A 14,504-nucleotide genomic window follows, 5' to 3' on the forward strand; every position below is an offset into this window, starting at 1 on the left:
GCACTGGCACAAATCCTTTATTCATGAAGTAATGAAGCCCCACAATCTCGTGGCTAATTGGGCCTCCCTGTCCTTCTTCATGTGAGGAGTCGGAGGGCTTGGTTTAGGCCCCCAAACCTGTTTTTGGTGAGCTTTCAGCCCTATCACACAACCTGGGTTGTCCCGTTTCAGTCACATGACTTTGATTTTTGCAGGTAGGTGTGACTCCTGGACAGTGCCTGGGACTTCAAGGTTTCCCCTACAGTAGGGACACTGAAGAAATTTCAACCTGTAAGGTGTGTTTGGGGGCCTCGAGGACAAGTAGGGACCCACAGACAGATATCTGGGTGGGTGGCGATCAGGCCCGAGTCTTGGAAGGACTTAGATTCCATTACTGTTGTAACAGTGAACTTAAGGGAGGAATTCGGAAAGGTCAGATGCATTTGAGATTAAAAGTATTATCTGGCTTTTATTGTTAGCAGTAGTGTTTTTTAACCCTTAGACCCATTCCCGCTTTTTATAAGAAATATTTGTAGCCTTTCATTTTTGGTGCCCGGAATTGAACATCATAGAAAGTGTAACCTAAGTATAAATATGATAAACAAATAGACAGGTAGATGGAAAGATGCAGTACCTCAATTCTTATATTATGGGGTATTTTATATTTATGCTAATTTGTGACCTCTCAGGACAAAAGGCACATACAAAGGAAGTCACTTCTAATAAACTATTTTTCCAAGCCTTACCTAACTGGGAAACAAGTGGCTTCACAATGTTAGAGCACCTCCCAGGCCCCGGGGAAATCTCCTTGTCAGAGTTACACTTGCTGATGGTGTCCTGTGCCAAGTGCAAGCACATGCGGTTCGGAAGCTGCCCGGAGGCGGACTCCGGGGATTCCTTCTCCGTCGCAGCTGTGAGGGAGCCTTGCCTTTCCTGACCACAACCACAGAGGCGATTTTAAGTCTCTGAAAACTGCCATACAGTGTATACCACAACCCCCACAAGATATGTTGAATAAAGTAGAAAACTTTAAGTGCCTCCTTTAGGATAGAAATAGGATATAAAATAAATCATGATTTAAAAAATTTTAGTGCCCGAATAAGTGCTACATTACACTGGATGCATTATTAGGTTAGACAACTTCATTACTGCTTTCCATACCACATCTTCTAGTTAGATTTTATTTATGTTTTTTCCCTAAAGAAAAAAATCATATGATGCATTCTTGTGTCAGAGGTGACGAGCAGAGAGCAAGTGCAAAACCAGAAATCGTGATGCTGGTAAGTCTAATATCAGCTCCGTCACTGCACAGATCATCTTAACTCATCTTACTGCACTTTTTGGAATTACCTTCTCACTTGGAAAAACCCCTGTGTCAGTTAGATTTGTTAGTAAAACAATTCTTTTTCTTACTTAGTGCATCAGTGATGTTTTCAAGATGATAAAAAAAATCTTGCCCATGACATTTAAACAGTTGCTGGTTCTCGTAATTCATGGCTCACGGTCTCGTACTTGTCCAACTGGAGAACTGTGTTTTCTGTGTGCAAATTCTCATTGCTTTGGTGACGCAGGGACACGTGTCCTTACTGGATGGAGTATGATAGTAGTTGTTTGCATTCTCTCCCTAAATCTGAAGTCCTGTGTTATGATTCCTGTTAACTTACAAAATATGAATATTCTTATTTACCTAAATAGCTAACATCGCACCAGTAATGCATATCAAATTGGTCCAACTAGGAATTCCAATATTAAGTGAGATAGTAATTTCACAACCCACTATTCCAAAAATTTGGATTGATGGTTCAATTATACCAGGGACATTACCTGTTTTAATTGAATCAATCATTGCTTTCTTGAATAAAAGTTTCCTTTCCATCTGCTCTTTTGGTTTATTGTTCTTCAGTGTTTTGTTTGCTTTCTTTCCCAAATATATGTGATTTTGTCTTTTGTCATTGAAAATCCTTGCTGGTTTTGCTACCTCATGCTGGAGAGGAAGCCTTGTGACTGTTTTATAGTCACTGGTTTCATGGTTGTATGAGTGCTTAATGTCACCTTGCAGGGGTGTACAGACCTAATGAAGTGTGTACATAAAAGGCTTAGTCTACACTGAGTGCAGGGTTAGTGTGAGCAGCTCATGTCATCAGTAACATAGTTAATCCATTACAATCATCCTCTGTTAATCAGTGTTATCCTTCTAACGTCTCCAGGAGAGGAAATGTAGTAGTCTAAATGCAAATTTTTGCCACTCTTTTAGTCAATTCAACACCTTTAAAGCTTTGCTATAATAGGACTGTGTACCTGCTATCCCTACTTCTGCTCCTCCTGACCCAGGACGCGGTCTCCACGGCTGATGATCCACGAGACACTGGATTCTTTGTCCCATGGCTCTGTGTGTTCTGAGACATCTGGGGACTTCAGCACTGTTTTAGGGTCTTTGGGTCCCACCTCTTCATAGCATTGCTGAGATGAGATCTGTGGTTTCACCCTCATTCTTGAGTGTACGGTGCATTTTTTCTAGAACCAACACACGCCACCGTGGCAACACTGCTTTGACCATGTGCTGGGACAGCGAATGCTTGTCAGTTCTCGGGTTTAAATTTTCTGTTCTAATTTCTAAAATGGGGTATATTGACAGACACTGTCCATGTAAACAGAAGCTCTGTGGGGTTTTCAGCAACTTCAAAGAGCATAAATATTCCTGAAGCAGCTAAACTTCTTCCCAACAAGTGAGGAGCAAGCCGGCAAGTCCTGGGTGACTGTGGCAGCCAAGCTGTGCAGCCCAGGCTGCTCACTGAGGAGCAAGGAGAAAATCTTACAAACCTACTTCCATGCTGTCTTTCACATAATCTCAGAAATGAAAGGTTTAATATTTAAGAGGGGTGATTTTTTAAATAAATTTTTTATTTTTTTCCTTTTTCAGTTTTATTAGGTAGAATTATTACAGTTCAACTTAACATACACATATTACATGTAAATACATGTATAGAGTGTACTGCATTTTTTAGTTTACATATATGTACTAATTACTCTTTCTAAAACAAATTAGAAATTTAGATTTTTAAAATTACAGTTACCAGGAATAAGGACATTTACAAAAGAATAATAAACAGAATATTGTAATCCAATCACAAAGGACAGTCAGATGTGCTTACATATATTCAAGAAATCAAAATATTTAGTTCATTTTTGGTCTTATTATTATTGCTATTAATTGTAGATTCCCCATAAATGAACTCATATGGCACTTTTCTTTCTCTTTCCACCCCAGTTCACTTAGAATGACGGTCTTCAGGTCCATCCATGTTGCTGCAAATGGAATCTTTTATGGCTGAGTAGTATTCCATTGTATATTTGTATCAGCTCCTCTTTATCCAGTCATGTGCTGATGGACATTTGTGTTGTTTACATGTTCCTTGTTCTATGTCCCTTCTGACAACAATTACGGATTTTAAATATTTTCCACCTTAAAATCCTTCCTGAAGGAGATGTGGTAACTGGAATCAAAAACAGTTACAGCACAGGGTTGTGTGTGATGGGCCCTGGGGGCTTGGTAGAAAGATTGGCAGTAAGGATTTCAGATTCTTAGCAAATGATTCCACCTCTTATAGCCCTGCTGACCGCCTCTCTCACGGCCTGCCCTACAAGTCTGACCAGTCCCTTCTATGAATCCTACTGTATTGTGCAAAATTTTGTCCAAATGGTGTCATCCAGCAGGGACCTTAAGTGAGGCACCCAAGCTCCTGTGTTGGTTTCTTCCATCAGCCCTTAACTTCCTTGGGAGCCAGGACTGTCTCATTGCCCCAAGGATCCCTAATGCCTAGTGAGATGCCTGATACAGCTGGTACTTAATGAGCACATCAGTCAAATGGAAAAACCTGATTAAAGGAAAGGCCCTCATTTTTCAGACATGCCTACTTGAGTACATAGGGTAAAACGACATGTCTTCTTGAATTTGCTGTCAAATAGCTCAACAAAGGACAAATAAAAGAACAAAGGTCTGAATAAAGGAAATATGGAAAAGTTTGTGAATTCCTTAACCTGGGTGATGGGCTTATTGTACTATACTTACTGGTGTATACTTAAGTTAGTTTATAATTTTACTGTCATTAGCAGAATACCAAGTATTGATACGTATTAATTGAAATCCTTAGAACTGACCAAACTTACCCCACACAAAATCCTTAATATCCTAGTAGTCTGTCTTACAGAAATCTTTTACCACAAAGACAGGAAAAAAGGTAAAGGCGATCCGTGCAGTATATCCACGTTGTCAAAAGACCAAAGGCCGACACAAAAGAAGAGATTGTAGAAAAGATAAAGGGGCTGAAATCAATGTCCGGAAAACCTAGTTAAGAATACTAAATGGCAAAATTTAACTAATCACAGCACTGCTGCATCAAGAATGGGGCAAAAAGCACCTAGTGGATTTTTTTCTCATTTTATTTATTTTTTAACATTTTTTATTGATTTATAATCATTTTACAGTGTTGTGTCAAATTCCAGTGTTCAGCACAATTTTTCAGTCATTCATGGACATATACACAGTCATTGTCACATTTTTTTCTCTGTGATTTATCATAACATTTTGTGTATATTTCCCTGTGCTATACAGTGTAATCTTGTTTGTCTATTCTACAATTTTGAAATCCCAGTCTATCCCTTCCCACCCTCTACCCCCCTGGTAACAACAAGTCTGTATTCTCTGTCCATGAGTCTATTTCTGTCCTGTATTTGTCCTTTGTTTTTGTTTGTTTGCTTTTGTTTTTTAGATTCCACATATGAGCGATCTCATATGGTATTTTTCTTTCTCTTTCTGGCTTACTTCACTTAGAATGACATTCTCCAGGAGCATCCATGTTGCTGCAAATGGCATTATGTTGTTGGTTTTTATGGCTGAGTAGTATTCCATTCTATAAATATACCACATCTTCTTTATCCAGTCACCTGTTGATGGACATTTAGGTTGTTTCCATGTTTTGGCTATTGTAAATAGTGCTGCTATGAACATTGGAGTGCAGGTGTCATCCTGAAGTAGATTTCCTTCTGGGTACAAGCCCAGGAGTGGGATTCCTGGGTCATATGGTAAGTCTATTCCTAGTCTTTTGAGGAATCTCCACACTGTTTTCCATAGTGGCTGCACCAAACTGCATTTCCCCAGCAGTGTAGGAGGGTTCCCCTTTCTCCACAGCCTCTCCAGCATTTGTCATTTTTGGATTTTTGAATGACGGCCATTCTGACTGGTGTGAGGTGATACCTCATTGTACTTTTGATTTGCCTTTCTCTGATAATAAGTGATATTGAGCATTTTTTCATGTGCTTTTGGATCATTTGTATGTCTTCCTTGGAGAATTGCTTGTTTAGGTCTTCTGCCCATTTTTGGATTGGGTTGTTTATTTTTTTCTTATTGAGTCGTATGAGCTGCTTATATATTCTGGAGATCAAGCCTTTGTCGGTTTTACTTGCAAAAATTTTCTCCCATTCCGTAGGTTTTCTTCTTGTTTTATTCCTGGTTTCCTTTGCTCTGCAGAAGCTTGTAAGTTTCATTAGGTCCCATTTGTTTATTCTTGATTTTATTTCTTCTAGGAGAAAATTTTTGATATATATGTCAGATAATGTTTTGCCTATGTTTTCCTCTAGGAGGTTTATTGTATCTTGCCTTATGTTTAAGTCTTTAATCCATTTTGAGTTGATTTTTGTATATGGTGTAAGGGTGTGTTCTAGCTTCATTGTTTTACATGCTGCTGTCCAGTTTTCCCAACACCATTTGCTGAAGAGACTGTCTTTATTCCATTGTATACTCTTGCCTCCTTTGTCAAAGATGAGTTGACCAAAAGTTTGTGGGTTCATTTCTGGGCTCTCTATTCTGTTCCATTGGTCTATATGTCTGTTTTGGTACCAGTACCATGCTGTCTTGATGACTGTAGATCTATAGTATTGTCTGAAGTCTGGGAGAGTTATTCCTCCAGCCTCTTTTTTTCTCTTCAGTAATGCTTTAGTAATTCTAGGTCTTTGATGGTTCCATATAAATTTTATTATGATATGTTCTAGTTCTGTGAAATATGTCCTTGGTAGTTGGATAGGGATTGCATTAAATCTGTAGATTGCCTTGGGCAGTGTGACCATTTTAACAATATTGATTCTTCCAATCCAAGAGCATGGAATATCTTTCCATTTTTTAAAGTCTTCTTTAATTTCCTTCATCAATGGTTTATAGTTTTCTGTGTATAATTCTTTCACCTCCTTGGTTAGATTTATTCCCAGATATTTTATTACTTTGGGTGCTATTTTAAAGGGGATTGTTTCTTTACTTTCTTTTTCTGTTGATTTATCATTAGTGTAAAGAAATGCAACTGATTTTTGAACATTAATTTTGTAACCTGCTACCTTGCTGAATTCTTCAATCAGCTCTAGTAGCTTTTTTGTGGACCTTTTAGGGTTTTCTATATATAGTAACATGTCGTCAGCATATAATGACACTTTTACCTCTTCTTTTCCAATTTGGATCCCTTTTATGTCTTTCTCTTGCCTGATTGCTGTGGCTAGGACTTCCAGGACTATGTTGAATAGGAGTGGTGATAGTGGGCATCCTTGTATTGTCCCAGATTTTAGTGGGAAGCTTTTCAGTTTTTCACCATTGAGAACTATGCTGGCTGTAGGTTTGTCATATATAGCTTTTATTATGTTGAGATATGTTCCCTCTATACCCACTTTGGCGAGAGTTTTTATCATAAATGGGTGTTGAATTTTATCAAATGCTTTTTCTACATTGATTGAGATGATCATGTGGTTTTTGTCCTTTCTCTAGTTGATGTGATGGATTTTTATTTTAATAAACAAATAATGATCCAGTTCCTACCACAGGCGATTATGATAAGACTGAGTATAAGTTCTAACAACAAATAGTGTACAAATCATAATTTCTACTTGACTCAAACTGCTTCTTCTATAAAATTTGAATCTTTTTATTCTTAACAGATTTGTGGCATATGACCTAGTGATAAAATTTTCAACTGGCTTGTATTAAAATAGTTCACCATTGTGAGAGTTTATTACATCAACTATTCCTTTTTGGGAAACCCATGTGCCTTGTCACTCTCTTTCATAAGATTTCCTGTGGAAAATTCAATCCTTCATTCAGGAAAAGGCTGAGCAATATATCTCATGGAAAACCGTCATAAACTGCAACACAAGAAAATGAAAATGACAGCGAGCAGCCCGAGAAGCTGGCAGACACACACAGTGCACTGCTGTATTCCCGCCTCGACTTTCTGTAACCAGCAGGGAAAATTTGCATTTCAAGAAATAGACATAAACAATTTTCAGGACCTGAGCACACAATTTCCCTTTCAGGGTTTAGTGAACTTCCATTTAATTCTATGAGAAATGTTTAAAACAACAGAACAACAGCTAAGATTGGGTTTAAAGTAACTTTTATGTTAGTGAAAATAAAGCCAACTGATAGTTATCATTTTTGCTTTATTTGATTTAACTCTCTTACTTTACCTCCCCAACCTCCTCCAAAAAATGATGGTGAACATCACCTCCTGGGTCAGAAGGCTAAGTACAAAGTACCAATCACATTGAGGTGTGCTTTGTTGTTTTATTTTTCAAAACAAACAAGTTTCATTCATGTGATTTAATAATTAAGGTCAGAAACAAAGTCTACTCAATAAATGGTAGACAACACATGTCGTCATAGCTGCTCATCAGGTTTGGCCCCACGTTACACACTTTTACACGGACATGTGCCATGTGCTGTCATGGGAAACGGTGAGTGGGGACAGGGCCTCTGCTCTCACAGGGCACACAGCCTGGTGGGGGAGGTGGTGTTCAATCATTGCCCTTTTTTTTAATGTACTTACAAATAATGGGAAATGCTATTTAAAAAGAACAAAATCAGTCAATGAAAGTGAAAAATACAAGACAGTATTTAGGCTGAGGGAAGACAGGGAACCTCTTTGAAGAGCTGACACTCCACTGAGACCCAAAGGACAACTCCAGTGATGCAGGTGAAGGGCGGGGACACCCTGATAAAGGGCTGATAACCACAATATACCAAAACTTCTTTAAACTCATCAAGAAAGATGAATAATCTGATTAAAAAATGAGCAAAATACCTGAACACACACCTCATCAAAGAAGAAATCTAGATGTCAAAGAAGCCTATGGAAAGGTGCTCCATAGCATCTGTCATCAAGGGGATGCAGAGTGAAACAGAGAGATACCACTGCATACCTGTCAGAATTGCCAAAATGCAGAACACTGACAGCTCCGAATGCTGGTGAGGATGTGGAGCGTCAGGAATTTTAATGCATTGTTGGTGGGAATGTAAAATGGCCCACATACTTTGGAAGACGGTCTGGCAATTTTTTACAAAACTAAACGTACTTCTATCATATGATACAGCAACTGTGCTCCTTGGTGTTTACTCGATGAAATGGAAACTTATGTCCACACACAAATCTGCATACAGATGTTAATAGCAGCTTTATTCATACTCACCAGAATTCAGAAGCAACTAAGCTCTTCTTCAGTATGTGAATGGATAAACTGTGGTCCAGCCAGAAAATGGACTATTATTTGGTGCTTAAATGAAATGAGTTATCAAGGCATGGAAAGACATGGAGGAACCTTAAATGCATATTACTAAGTGAAAGAAGCCAATCTGGGAAGGTTCTGCAACTGTCTGATTCCACCTGTATGGTGTTCTGGGAAAGGGAAAACCACAGAGACTAAAAGATCAGTGGCAGTCAGAGGCTAGGGGGAAGGAGCAATGAATGAGGTGCAGCACGGAGCATTTTAAGGTCACTAAGACAGACGACTCTGTATGATGCTGTGATGGTGGATACATGTCATTGCACATCTGTCCAAACCCACAGAGTGCACACCACCAAGTGTAAATCCTAGTGTCAAGTATGGGCTCTGGGTGATGATGACGTGTCAGTGTAAGTTCAACCATTGTCACAAATACACACTCTACTGCAGGTGTCAACAGTGAGGAGGCTGTGGGGACAAACTGCAGTTCATACACCCAATCCAGCCCGAGCCACTGCTGTGAGTAAAGCTCTGTGGGTGTGTGGACTGTCTGGCTGCTCTGGTGTCTGAACAGCAGAGCTGAGCAGCTGCACCAGAGATCAGGAGGTTTGCAGACCCTGAAATATTTACCCCCAAGCCCTTGACAGAAAAAGTCTGCTGAGCCCTGTTCTACACGAATCAAAATTCACCCTGATGAGACAGGACAGCAGGGCCCATTCCAGGCATGGTTAATGGGACTGAAGCAATGTTTTAATTCAAACACCTTTGCTGAAGTCCTGCAGATCCAGCGACAGACTGTAGCCAGGAAGCTTCTGAAGAATGAGTCGGTAGCAGGCCTTCCCGCCAGACTCCGGGATGCCGGGCGCCGCGCGCCGCACGGGGGCCTCCCGCTTGAAGGAGGCGGACTTGCAGTGGAAGCCGATCAACTCATAGAGCTCGGAGAGGAGGCTGCACTGCGGAATTCTCTCCTCGGAACGCTGAAGCACAGGGAGAAAAGCAACAAGCATCTAAACGAAACACGTAAGTGAAAAAAGACCCGTAAAAATGTTTTCCCTTAAAACAGAGACACGATGACACAGGAAGGAAGAGGAAGGCTGACTCAGTGCACTGACGGGACCGGATGCAGAAACGCAGGGAAGCAGCGCTGTGCAGACGCTCCAGACCCCCTCCGGGCCCCACCTCTCCGCGTTCCGCCTGTCCTTTTACTAGAAAGGCCCCTATTCCCTGAAATAGAGGAATCTCCTACCTAAACATGGGACACCGAGAAGGGGAAGAGGAAAAGGAAGGGAAAGAAAAGGAACAACAGTTCATCTAAACCCTAGGGTTTGGGCGGAACTTTCACCAAACACACAACCTCTGAAAGCACAGAGCGCACAGTGAGAAGCTGACAGTGTGACTGCGACTTCTTCTCCTTAAGCACCAGCTACCTGCCAGCACACGCTGCGCCCGTTACTGAATCATTACAATCATCTCAGAAACTATTACTACCCCGGCTCACAGGCAAGGAAATCTGAAACTCGGGGAGGAATTATTATCATCCTGGACAAAGTCCCACAGTCCAGAAGTGTCAGAGCCTCCGGCAGACCCTGGAATAAAATGCTCCTCATCACCACAGGCCCTGAGCCTCAGGCTGAGGCCACGTCAGGTCTGCACGGGCCCAGAGCACAGTCTGTGGGACAGGGAATGCTCCCACTCGAAGTGCCAGGCCAAGAACCTCAGGAAGCTATGTAATGAAACCAAATCCCCAAACTCATTTCCAACCCACTGCTCTGTCCGGGAGGACTGCTCGGCCCATCTGCACTGTCACCTGTGCACAGGCTGTGCAAGGGGCCCAGACAGTGACGTGACATCCCAGTGGAAGTGGCTGGGAGGCCACTTCATCACAGAACAGACTCTCCCTGCTTTCAATGCTAACTCTCCATTCCATTTCCAACTGGAAAGTAAGTTTAGACTTGTTTTTCTCTCCAGAAACAAAGAGAGTGGTATCATCAGCGGGAAACTCAAGACTGAGGAAGAGTCTCCTGGCCATTTGGAAGGATAGGCCGGGGAGGGAACAGAGACAGGGATCAGAAAGACCCGTGTTCCAGTCCAAAGTCTGCACATCACTCGCTTTGACAGTTTCCTTTTTAATACAGGTGATAAAATCTAATTATGATTGTTGGGAAAACTAAATGAAATAATGTATTCCACTAGCACAGGTGTAAAATCCTCCATGAGTGTTCCAGAAATGGACGTGATCGTGGTTAGTTACTGTCTGCCAATTCTTGGGTGCTACGCTCACATCAGCCAACCAGAGATGTGCCAGAGAATGCCTCACCAGCCAGCAGCCTTCTCCAAGTTGGAAACTCACAGTGTCTGAAGAGCAGGCAGTGGTGGATGCTTTGGGGCACTCTGGAGGTAGCACTCCAGTGATGACTTTAAAAAGCTGGGGAGAATTTAGGGGACCATATAGTTCAAATACAGAAAACTCATTCCATGTCTACATATATTCATCTCTAGCCATGATGATTCAGAGAGGAAATACATATTGAAACGTACATCATTTTCCCACATAAGTGCATCAAAACAATTTGGAAAGAATGTAACTTTCTTCTCTAGATCACACAGCGGGGATTACAAGGTTTGTACTGACAGCCCTACATGTAAATCATCTGCAAACGTAACTGGGTCCACTATCAGTCATCATCTTTCGAAGAGAAGAATGGAAAAGAACAAAGCCAAGCTAATACACTCCAGTCTTTTGTTTGGTTATGATGTCACAGAGGATACGGACAGCTCAATAAGGAACCACTCTGCCGTGATCACGGAGCTGGGGAGCGGGATGGGCGGCAAGATGTATGACGCAGCAGTAGCTGTGCCCGCCCTTCTAGGCAGGTACCAAGAGTCACCTCGACAACGTATCAAACGTTTATGCCCACGTCCTCATCACCTGACATGTATTAAAGAGAAATGAAAATATATAAAAGGCCAATACCCTTGGTGGGTACACCGTCCAAAGAGAAAAGTCACAGTTTGACAACTGGCCATCCTGGTTCCCTGGGATTCATTCTTGGAGAACCTTAAAAGCCACTCCTCTGTCCTCAAGAAGTGCTGAATATTTCTCCTATCTTTGGCTCAGGGATACAGCATGTTCACGTGGACTTTAATGTCTGCACAGATTTGACTGTCTTTCTCCCGGTTCACTTGTCCATTCTGAAGAGGCCTGAGTTAAGCCCATCTTCCATAAGATCAATTCCCTCCAGTGACAACTTAACGAGCCTGCAATTACAAGCCAACTGAACAGCACCGTCCTCAGCTAAAAATGTCACCCACCCTTCACTGCTTTCTTAATCTCCTCTCCTGGCTAATTGCAACAGAACAACACCACCCTCCACCAAGTTCCCCAACTATGTCAAATAGAAAGTAAGGTCCATAAAATAGGAGGCAACTTCATATTGATTTCTGAATTCCTAGCATATAGTAATGTCAATAAATAGAACTATGATTATGGCTTCTTTCCTTAAAAACCTTTCTGATTATTTAAATGAGACCATGGAAGGGAGGTGTTAGGGTCCAGTATCTTGATCCAGAAGACTGAGGAGGCCTTTTTCAGAATGGCTGTCCACTGATTCATTCAAAACACAACTTCTCTTTCCGGGAGGAGCTGTGATTTTCTGCCAGGAGTTTGTGGTCACTCTCATGCCATAACAGCTTTAAACTAAATCCTTGCTTTGGATATGTTATTCCCCCCCACCACCGCTTCCAAAAAAATTAACTTTCCTTATTTCCTTGCACTGAGGAATGCTTTTTTTCTTTTCTTTCTAACTCACCCTTTTGTAAAGCAGGATTCTCAGGATGTGCTTGGCCTTACATAAGAACAGCCATTGAACTCCCAATGTGAGAGACCTCGGGCTCACCTCCTGCCCTCCTGCCAGGGCAACTGAAACTCAGTTCAGGAGTCAACAAGCACCCCAGGTCTTCTAAGCCTCACGTATCTCCCAGAATCCCTGCTTTCTGGTTTGTCTTGGCTTCTGAGGATTTCCCATTACTTTCTTGACAATTAGCCTTGCAGCTTGAAAGATGAGGAAGGAAGGTTTTATTTCTTAATCTGCATCTAAAGGAACTTATGTAATGAAGGTTTTCACGAGTTTCTAGAACCCTCCATTGCCGAGACAGAAAACATACTAGATATTTTCTAAATTTAGCTATCATGTGCATCTTTTCTTTGCTTTTGTTTTGTTAACTGCTAACAGACATTTTTTAATTAAAAAATAAAATAAGGCCAAAAATAGGATAGAAAATCGAAGGGGCAAACAAAATTTAAGGCCAAAGACAGAAAAATAATAAGTACCCTACAAAGTTAATAGAATACATACACTATGGATCAGATCAGCAATTCTCAGTAACAGCTAATTGAAACCTGACCATTAGGTAAAACGTCTCTCCTGTCAGGAGATGGCCAACAGAAAATAGAATTAAACCAACAAACTAAAATTCTAAGTCTGGCGAGGTGGAGAAATCTACTAGCTAAATGTATCTTCTTCTGGAAAAGAGGGAGACTCACCAGCTCTTTTCTGTGGAGCCTGAGCCCAGGGAATGGCGGTGAAGTGAGCTCTGTAAGTACCCAATTAGCAAAGTGAGTGATGAATAAAGAGACGTGAGCTTTGATGACAGAGATGATACTACTATTCATTTGTCCTGTAAAGTATGTCTTCACGTTCAGTGATCAATAGTTCAGCGTCCTCAGGGGTTGAGATTATAGGAAAATGCACAGCCCGGGCCCAGACCACCTCTTTGAGCTCGTGACACTGCAATTAGATATCTCAAGAGCACCTCCAACTCCACCTGCAAAGAGCTGACTTCACGGTTCTCCTCCCATAGCCGTCCTGCCCAGGGCACCTGGTTGGGGGGTAAGGTCCCCCTGCCTCTCCCAACTCAGGCCCATCACTCAAAGATGTGAATGGACCCCTCCTTCAGGGACCAGATATCCTCAGTCACCGAGTCCCACCACCCTCACCTGACCAAACAGGTACACTGGCACTCACTCAGCACTGACCCTGTGCTGGAGACCACGCTGCACACTGTGCACACATTATCTCACTGGATCTCCACAGCAGTCCTGGGAGGTCGGTACATCAATGCTTCAGTTGATTAGATAAATTGTTTCACTTCCTTGAGTGCGTCATCCAAAGTGACACGGCTAATGGGCCACAAACCTGGACTGAAAACCACTTGAAAATTGAACACTGCTACACCTCACAGCCACCCTACTCTGACTCATCACATCACCTCCTGCAGAGCCTTCTAAATGTTTCTAAGCATTCTACAAGACAAAAGTGTACTACGAGAGCACCCCACTCCCCTAGTTAAAATCTGTCAATGACGGTCCACTGTCCTTAGGAGAAAGCCCCACCGGGCCTGAGCACAGCCCAATGGCCCAGCATCCGCATTCCCTGTGCAGCCGCACCGCCTCACCCACCACTCAGCCTTACACGTGCCGTGTCCAGGACAGGGATGCTGACTCTGTACAACCCAGGGCTCGTCTCACTCAAACAATGATCACCCTCTTCGGTGGTCACCCTCTTCAATGCTGACTCTCAGAAAAATGTTTTCTCAAGGTGAATTAACATCTTTTTCCTTACAACTTCAAGTCATTGATAATGAGCTCCCCCCAAAAGAGAGAAGACTTAATCCTAAGTCTCCTTATCTGTAATGTGAGAATAACAAGGAAATATGAGAGGTTTTAAGAGAAATAATTTTCATGTGAGGCTGAGGGACAATTCCCAACATACAGTAAGCCCTCAATATGTGCTTACTTAATATTAATAAGAATAGATTCCATTCCAGCAACCCTAAATCAATGTTTTATGGCTTTGTCCAAAAGACCACCGACAATCTGTTGGGTGAACCGCTTTGAGCAGATCAGCACAGGTGTACTGGGAGAGGTAAGCGCTGACTCCAGTTACAGCTGCTGACACCCAGCACTACGGGGCGGGGGCAGTTTGCTCAAA

The 14,504-nt window shown here is 41.9% G+C and overlaps 1 long non-coding RNA gene across 1 annotated transcript in view; it reads right to left on the reverse strand.

The window, feature by feature from the left end:
- Positions 1–9,245: 9,245 nt before the first annotated feature.
- The window catches only part of LOC140687999 (uncharacterized), a 55,278-nt gene continuing 50,019 nt past the window's right edge, over positions 9,246–14,504 (reverse strand). Inside the window, exon 5 of the long non-coding RNA XR_012062640.1 lies at positions 9,246–9,491. This is a non-coding gene — a long non-coding RNA (uncharacterized lncRNA). The remainder of the gene's footprint in view (positions 9,492–14,504) is intronic.

Source organism: Vicugna pacos, chromosome 21, assembly GCF_048564905.1.
Source record: "Vicugna pacos chromosome 21, VicPac4, whole genome shotgun sequence".
In the NCBI taxonomy this organism is placed as follows: domain Eukaryota; kingdom Metazoa; phylum Chordata; class Mammalia; order Artiodactyla; family Camelidae; genus Vicugna; species Vicugna pacos.